Source organism: Procambarus clarkii, unplaced genomic scaffold (genome assembly GCF_040958095.1).
Source record: "Procambarus clarkii isolate CNS0578487 unplaced genomic scaffold, FALCON_Pclarkii_2.0 HiC_scaffold_122, whole genome shotgun sequence".
NCBI classification, from domain to species: Eukaryota; Metazoa; Arthropoda; class Malacostraca; order Decapoda; family Cambaridae; genus Procambarus; species Procambarus clarkii.
The window spans coordinates 335,721-344,956 of record NW_027189155.1 but is presented as its reverse complement, the minus strand read 5'-3'; the positions used below and the strand labels follow the sequence as shown (position 1 = coordinate 344,956).

The window sequence follows — 9,236 nt, the reverse complement described above, 5'->3', positions numbered from 1 at the left end:
ATATATATATATATATATATATATATATATATATATATATATATATATATATATATATATATGCACACAAAACTAAATAGTCTTGTTAGACAAATTGCCCCTATTAGAGGCAAGTTGACTAACAAGCCGAATGACTGCAATTGTTTTGAATTTGAGTTAAATCTAACATAGAAATGTAATCAAACCTAACCTAACCTATGCTAACCCAAGCTAAGCTAACCTAACCTAACCTAAGCTAACCCAAGCTAAGCTAACCTAACCTAACCTAACCTAACCTAACCTAACCTAAGCTAAGCTAACCTAACCTAACCTAACCCAGCAATTCATGATCTTAATATAATACTGTTAATTGGATAAACCAATTTGGAAAGAAATGTTCGAAAATAACAAAATTAACTGTGCTTGTTAGGAAAATTGGGCCTTGCATACTTGTCCCAATAGTGTGGTTCTCGCTTTTAGGTACGACATAAACGTATACCTAAGTTGAGAGAGAAAAAGATTCGCACTCAAACATGCATATCGATTGCCAGTCCTGAATTCTGGGTAGATATTCGTGTCCTCCCTTTTCATTTACCATCATTTGGATACTATCAAAACAGCTCTGAGAAGGATAAAATGAATAAAACGGGTAGCTCACTCATGTAAAAAGGAAGAGTTGGGAAAGATCTCTCTCTCTCTCTCTCTCTCTCTCTCTCTCTCTCCCCCTCACCCCCCCCCCCCCCCACCAATGATCCTGCTCTGCTAGTATATAACGTAACAAACCTTCCCCCCCCCCCCCCCTCCCTCCCCAATCAGAGTCCCTTTAAGCATGCGAGGATAAAAAATAGATTTCATAAGACCCAATGTGCTAGCTGATATCAAAACAATTTATGTTATCGTCTATTAAGCCCTTCAGTAAAAAAAGTATAGGGACCTAATTAGGTCCCGTTTTGAGGTGGTGGTGGGTGGAATCGATGGATTAGCCAAGCTCTTATCCGCCGAATCCGTAGAGGGTACGACCCTGGCGCTTCAGAGCGTACACCACGTCCATAGCAGTGACGGTCTTCCTCTTGGCGTGTTCCGTGTAGGTTACAGCATCACGGATGACGTTCTCGAGGAACACCTTCAGGACGCCACGGGTCTCTTCGTAGATGAGACCCGAAATACGCTTCACGCCGCCACGACGAGCTAAGCGACGAATAGCGGGCTTGGTGATGCCCTGGATGTTGTCACGTAGCACCTTACGATGACGCTTGGCGCCACCCTTTCCGAGTCCCTTGCCTCCCTTGCCGCGTCCAGTCATGGTGTTGAAGTTGTGTGAATCGAATTGACGAATGCCCGCACGATTTCCCGACTATATCCCATCAAGCGGACGTACTAGTAGCATTGCAACTCCTGCCTGCCCTTACTTTACGCTTGTGGTCGAGTAGACACGGCTTTCTCACAACGCTTTCAAAACTGCAGTTGCCTACTCGTCTGTTTCACGTCCCTGTGAAATGACTTTTGCACAAATCCAAAAAATAGAGCAAAATCAGCGATAATAGTGATTGAGGTGAGCCGCCTGTTGGCTGCAGCCAGAGGAAGGAGGGGAGGGGCAACGGGGTGACGTAGGCGAGTCGAGCAGCCAATGGCGCTCGAGCAAGCGCCTCGAGACGGCGTATATAAGCAAAAATTTTTCGGCGCCGGCCATCACAAACCACAGTTGTTCACCATGGCTCGCACCAAGCAGACTGCTCGCAAGTCCACGGGAGGCAAGGCTCCTCGTAAGCAGCTGGCCACCAAGGCAGCACGCAAGTCTGCTCCTGCCACAGGGGGTGTGAAGAAGCCTCACCGTTACAGGCCCGGAACGGTCGCCCTGCGTGAGATCCGTCGTTACCAGAAGAGCACCGAGTTGCTCATCAGGAAACTTCCCTTCCAGCGTCTGGTGCGCGAGATTGCCCAGGACTTCAAGACCGATCTTCGCTTCCAGTCGTCTGCCGTCATGGCTTTACAGGAGGCATCCGAGGCTTACCTGGTCGGTCTCTTCGAGGACACTAACCTCTGTGCCATCCACGCCAAGCGTGTCACCATCATGCCAAAGGACATTCAGCTTGCTCGCCGTATCCGTGGAGAGCGTGCATAAGCTAAATCGACCACCCTAGTATACACCAAACTCGGCCCTTCTCAGGGCCAAAATATCCTTCTAAGGAGATTTCAGACATTCCTAGCATCAGTCATATGAATTAACCTTCATCTACACATATAATAAATAAATAAATAAATAAACAAATACACTAATTTAGGTGTCATACATACACGTGATATCAATAAATCAAGTCATTTGTAGTACAACCTGTTCTCTTACAAACAAAACGCCGTCGCTTTTCGCTCTTATGCACTGTCAAGGATCACCCACCCCCCCCCCCCCCCCCCCCCAAAATAAAAATTGTCATACTGTACTAGAAATAAAAGCAGCTTGTATAAGTGACATACTGTCCAGTCCTGTTTTATTCTGTTTTCGGTCCTCTGGCTTAATCTGTTAAGTTAGGAGATGACATTTTAAATTAACCGTTTTCTTGACATTTTCAAACCTAAGAGGGTGGCCTGCATAGTAATCCTAATGTGGAACATAACAATGAATCTCTAATCTCTAGAAAAAAAAAAAGATACCGAGTGCTTATATGTGTTGAGAGAGAGAGAGAGAGAGAGAGAGAGAGAGAGAGAGAGAGAGAGAGAGAGAGAGAGAGAGAGAGAGAGAGAGAGAGAGAGAGAGAGAGAGAGAGAGAGAGAGAGAGAGAGAGAGAGACACAGACAGACAGACAGACAGACAAGACAGAGACAGACAAGACAGAGACAGACAGACAGACAGACAGACAGAGACTGAGAGAGAGAAACACACACAGACAGTTTCATAAATATTCTCATTTTATAGCTATTTGCTTTCAGTGACAGAGGTTTTTGTTATAATAGTATTGGTGTCTAACACTCACAATCTCTTTAGAAATTAAAGTGTGGCTCCAATGGAGCCGAGTTTGTTGGTTTGAGGCCAAGCCACCACCACAGGGCAGTAAGTAAGCCGTTTACTTGGAGGAGGTGTACTTGGTGACGGCCTTAGTGCCCTCAGAGACGGCGTGCTTGGCCAGTTCTCCGGGCAACAGGAGCCTTACAGCCGTCTGGATCTCCCGACTGGTAATGGTGGAACGCTTGTTGTAGTGGGCCAGGCGAGAAGCCTCGGCGGCGATGCGCTCGAAGATGTCGTTCACGAACGAGTTCATGATCGACATGGCTTTGGAAGAGATACCAGTGTCGGGGTGGACCTGCTTCAGCACTTTGTAGATGTAGATGCTGTAGCTCTCCTTCCTCCTGCGCTTCTTTTTCTTATCGCCCTTGGCAATGGCCTTCTGGGCCTTTCCGGCCTTCTTGGCAGCCTTTCCAGATGCCTTGGGTGGCATGATGATGCTCGTGCTGGCTGGCGTTGCGATACAATAATGAACTTTTGCGCGAGGCGAGCTTTCCTTTTATATCCCGCTCGCGACTCAGCTCAGAGCGGGTCGCGTGGCGGAGCGCGCTGATTGGTCAGTGGCGGGCTCCCTTGATCCTGAGCGGGGTATATAACACGAAGCTCGATCTGCGGGGCGGCATAAAACACCACAAACCCACAACAGCAGCAGCAATGTCAGGACGCGGCAAGGGAGGCAAAGTGAAGGGCAAGTCAAAGTCTCGCTCCAGCAGGGCCGGACTTCAGTTCCCCGTGGGCAGAATTCACCGTCTGCTGCGTAAGGGCAACTACGCCGAACGCGTCGGTGCTGGCGCTCCTGTCTACCTGGCAGCCGTCATGGAATACCTCGCTGCCGAAGTTCTGGAGCTCGCCGGTAATGCCGCACGTGACAACAAGAAGACCCGTATCATCCCACGTCACTTGCAGTTGGCCATCCGCAACGACGAAGAACTCAACAAACTTCTGTCTGGCGTAACCATTGCACAGGGAGGTGTTCTTCCAAACATTCAGGCAGTTCTTTTGCCAAAGAAGACAGAGAAGAAGTAAGCACTTCTGCCACCCACCACGACAAATACCATAACCAGGCTCCATCCGGAGCCACACACACTTTAATAGAGAGATTCAAGTAGACAATCAACTTTCAAACATTAATAATAACATTTATATTGATTTCATTTGGAATGTGTACATAACAAACAAACAAAACAAAATTATAGGGGATATTCAGCATCACTTGGAATATTAACCAATCATATAAATCCAATATATATTTTATATTTTACTTTAAGCGAGGAATTCATATTATATTAATTTTTAATCATACAAATGAACAAAAGCAATTCTTCACTAGACGTAATGAATGAATAAATGATCAAGGTTTTAATGTGTTTCATGAATATATATATATATATATATATATATATATATATATATATATATATATATATATATATATATATATATATATATATATATATATATATATAATATAATATAATATAATATATTATAATACTTGTGAACCAGAATATGTTTGAGCAGCAGCGATCGTGCCTGCCATTGGCCGAAGTGCAACAATTCAAATAATTTAAAGGGCCTGCTCGGGTATATAAGAGAGGCTGGGAGACTGGGGCCGGTGGTGGGTGATGGGTGATGAGTGATGGTGTGGTGTGGTATGGTGTTGTTAAGAGTTGATTTACGGCCAGCCAGCCAGCTGCAGCCAAGGCAGGGCAGGGCAGGGCAAGGCAAGGCAAGGCAAGGCAAGGCAAGGCAAGGCAATAACAGGACAGGACACAGGCAAGGCAAGGCAAGGCAAGGCAAGGCAAGCAGGCGGGCGGGCGGGCGGGCGGGCGGGCGGGCAGGCAGGCAGGCAGGCAGCCAGCCAGCCAGCCAGCCAGCCAGCCAGCCAGCCAGCCAGCCAGCCAGCCAGCCAGCCAGCCAGCCAGCCAGCCAGCAGGCAGGCAGGCAGGCAGGCAGGCAGGCAGGCAGGCAGGCAGGCAGGCAGCCAGCCAGCCAGCCAGCCAGCCAGCAGCCAGCCAGCCAGCCACTCCCACTTTGTATTTATATGCATTCAATTTATATTCAAACATTATATATGTTAAGGGCCTAGTTTTAGTGTTTATTTTAAAAATGACAAACATCGAGTCGTTTTACCAGTCCTTTAGCGTTAACGGTGATGCATTTTAAAACTGAACAGAAATCACCTTTTCTGGATATATCAAATATCGAATCCGCTTAATGTGCCTACAATTCAATCATTCAAAAAATACATAATTTACATCATGCCTTTTCATAGAACAGACAATAAGATTTGAGACAATAAGAACTTTACTTTTATAACTAAAGTTGCACAATTATACCAACTCTATGGTGGCTGGGTGGTAAGGTGTGTGGCTGGTATTTTGGAAGTCGCGAGTTCAAACGACCCAATGGGAATAATACTTTTTTTTTTTTGCCATACAATCTTCCTAATACTATTATGTAGGTTTGTGTGTGTGTTTTTTATTCATTCTTTGGTTTTATAGATGACATACATATTGACTCCTTTTACCGGTCCTTAATTAGGCTCTGGGGAAGCAATGGTGGTGGTGGTGGTGGTGGTGCATTTAAAACTAAACCAAAAATCACCAGTTCTGGACGCGTCAAATATCATATCCGCTTAATGTGTCTACAACCTAATTACTTAAAACTACACTATTTAATCATTCATATCATGTGCATATTGGTCATTATGCTCATACAACCGACATCAAAATTTATTTTCATTATTAGAATCATACATTTCATCAAGTAATACAGATACAAAGAGATTTTCTTTCTGAGAAGACCGTTAGTATTGGCTTGCAGGCAGGCAGGCAGGCAGGCATTTGAGGGTTATTATTTCGCCTGTTGATTGGGGGGAGGGTTGATGTGTTAGGGGGTTTTCGGTTAGATGTGGTGGTGGTGATTGGTGGTGATTGGTGGTGATTGGTGGTGATTGGTGGTGATTGGTGGTGGTGGTGGTGGTGGTAGTAGGTGGGAGTTGGGGGGGGGGGGGGGGAGGGAAGGGGAGGGGAATGATGGTCTGTGGATTCGTTCTCCGTACCCTTTACATATAAGCAAAAATATGCCTTCTTGTGGGTATAGAAACATTAACACAAATTATATCAGTAACTGATATTGTAGCCTTTTAAACAGAAAAGATTTGTACATACAAATACTTTTTAATTATCATTTATTTGTGGAAATGGCATTTACGTCATTAAATTGATACCTCAGCATCAAGCTTGTGTCCTGCAGCAGTGGTCCAGTGGTAAAGTGTATATAAGTGATGCGTATTCTTGGAGTTGCGAGTTCAAACCCGGATTAAGCTATATATATATACAACATGTTTTGTTTTGGTTGTTTGTTTTTGTATAAAGCCTCACACAATATCTATATTAAGCGAGTTTGTTTTAAACATGACATACATATTAATTCATTTTACCAGGCCTTATTCCACACAACTCCGTGAATTTCCCGTGGAGCCAGCCATTCAAACAAAAACAAACGAAACAAAACAAAACAAAACAAAAAACATTATTGCCAACAGCATTTGGTGTTCCCAGGCGGTCACCCATCCAAGTACTAACCAAACCCAACGTTGCTTAACTTCGCTGATCGGACGAGAAGCGGTGTTCTCAACGTGGTATGGCCGTTGGCATGAGACTGCCTACACATTGTGGCTAATAACCAACTCTTTTAAGTCATCGCGGCAGGATACGGACCTGCTTGTGGTGTCTTAATGGTAATTGTATCCTAACATATTTTTGTCTCCTTGGCATGGATATTTAACATCGTTTATTCAGTCTTGGGTTTATGTTCTTTCGCCATTTACAGACATTTTACATCTACCTACTTCCTCAGCCTGCCCTGCCAATTTCTAATGAATTTGTGGATTTTCTTTTGTAATACAAACATGTGTGTGCTCATCTGCTCTTCAGTTTTTATGATATTTGTCTCATCTGTCCTGCTTTATGATACTTTTACAAAGAACATGAACAAATGCTTCTATTTTAGAGAAGATATGGGATCCAGGTTTCGGAGCCGTAAAACCAACCGTCGTGATTGGTGGACGAGTTGCCAGGTTGCAGCTTCTGTACCGTGCCGGCACATAAATAGGTTCGGCTCAAGCGGCGGCAGCATCATTCCCCCGTGACTGTCTGAGCGTCTCTCATCACCTTGGTTATCTCATCATCATCATGGTAGAAGCAAAGCCTACCAAGAAGGCTGCGGCTGCTGCTGCTGTGGTGGCCACCACCAGGAAACCTCGCGTCCAGGTTGCTCACCCGAAAACTAGTCAAATGGTTCTAGCCGCGGTCGCAGCACTCAAAGACCGTAAGGGCTCGTCTCTACAAGCAATCAAGAAGTACGTTGTTGCCAACAACAAAGTCGAGGCTGCCAAGATCGCCATTTACATCCGAAGATTTCTCAAGAAAGCAGTGGCTGACGGCATTCTTGTTCAGACCAAGGGAAGTGGAGCTAGTGGATCATTCAAGCTGGCCGTAGCAGAGAAGAGGGCCGTTCTAACTCCCAAGAAAGCCACCACAACCAAGAAACCATCTACAGCAGCAAAGAAGGCCGTGGTAACTCCCAAGAAAGCCGCCACAAGCAACAAACCACCTACAGCCTTGAAAAAGAAGCAGCAGCAGCAGCAGCTTGTTGTTGGGAACAAAAAGCCCAAAATAAAGAGAGCTTCAAAATCTCCCAAACCACCCAAGGCAAAGAAAGCTGTCAAGAAAACAACAAAGGCAAAATAAACGACGACATGCAAGCAGCATGAATACACATGACAATAAACATCCAGGCCTCCCCCCTCAGTGGAGGGGCCTCATATGATTCCAAAAAGAGTTTAGTTTTGTAGACAAATAAATCATTACTTTTGGGGTAGATTTACTCTGTATATTATATATATATATATATATATATATATATATATATATATATATATATATATATATATATATATATATATATATATATATTTATATATACACATGGGTGAGGTGATATGGTACCAAAGTTTTGGGTAAGGTGATTGACATTTACACAAGATAAAACACGAACCAATGGGAATAAAAACATAAGAATGGAAGTAACTGCAGAAGGCCTATTGGCCCATAACACAAGCACTTCCTCTTGATGCTTCTATATTGGTTCGGAGTCTTGAAGCTATAATATATATATATATATATATATATATATATATATATATATATATATATATATATATATATATATATATATATATATATATATATATGCACACAAAACTAAATAGTCTTGTTAGACAAATTGCCCCTATTAGAGGCAAGTTGACTAACAAGCCGAATGACTGCAATTGTTTTGAATTTGAGTTAAATCTAACATAGAAATGTAATCAAACCTAACCTAACCTATGCTAACCCAAGCTAAGCTAACCTAACCTAACCTAAGCTAACCCAAGCTAAGCTAACCTAACCTAACCTAACCTAACCTAACCTAACCTAAGCTAAGCTAACCTAACCTAACCTAACCCAGCAATTCATGATCTTAATATAATACTGTTAATTGGATAAACCAATTTGGAAAGAAATGTTCGAAAATAACAAAATTAACTGTGCTTGTTAGGAAAATTGGGCCTTGCATACTTGTCCCAATAGTGTGGTTCTCGCTTTTAGGTACGACATAAACGTATACCTAAGTTGAGAGAGAAAAAGATTCGCACTCAAACATGCATATCGATTGCCAGTCCTGAATTCTGGGTAGATATTCGTGTCCTCCCTTTTCATTTACCATCATTTGGATACTATCAAAACAGCTCTGAGAAGGATAAAATGAATAAAACGGGTAGCTCACTCATGTAAAAAGGAAGAGTTGGGAAAGATCTCTCTCTCTCTCTCTCTCTCTCTCTCTCTCTCTCCCCCTCACCCCCCCCCCCCCCACCAATGATCCTGCTCTGCTAGTATATAACGTAACAAACCTTCCCCCCCCCCCCCCTCCCTCCCCAATCAGAGTCCCTTTAAGCATGCGAGGATAAAAAATAGATTTCATAAGACCCAATGTGCTAGCTGATATCAAAACAATTTATGTTATCGTCTATTAAGCCCTTCAGTAAAAAAAGTATAGGGACCTAATTAGGTCCCGTTTTGAGGTGGTGGTGGGTGGAATCGATGGATTAGCCAAGCTCTTATCCGCCGAATCCGTAGAGGGTACGACCCTGGCGCTTCAGAGCGTACACCACGTCCATAGCAGTGACGGTCTTCCTCTTGGCGTGTTCCGT

General features: G+C 43.8%; 1 non-coding gene across 1 annotated transcript; it reads right to left on the bottom strand.

Annotated features, from left to right (window-relative positions):
• Window positions 1–6,518: 6,518 nt before the first annotated feature.
• On the bottom strand, window positions 6,519–6,637 carry LOC138360810 (5S ribosomal RNA). The gene has a single exon (XR_011226671.1). It is a non-coding gene; the product is annotated as a 5S ribosomal RNA (ribosomal RNA).
• Window positions 6,638–9,236: the final 2,599 nt, after the last annotated feature.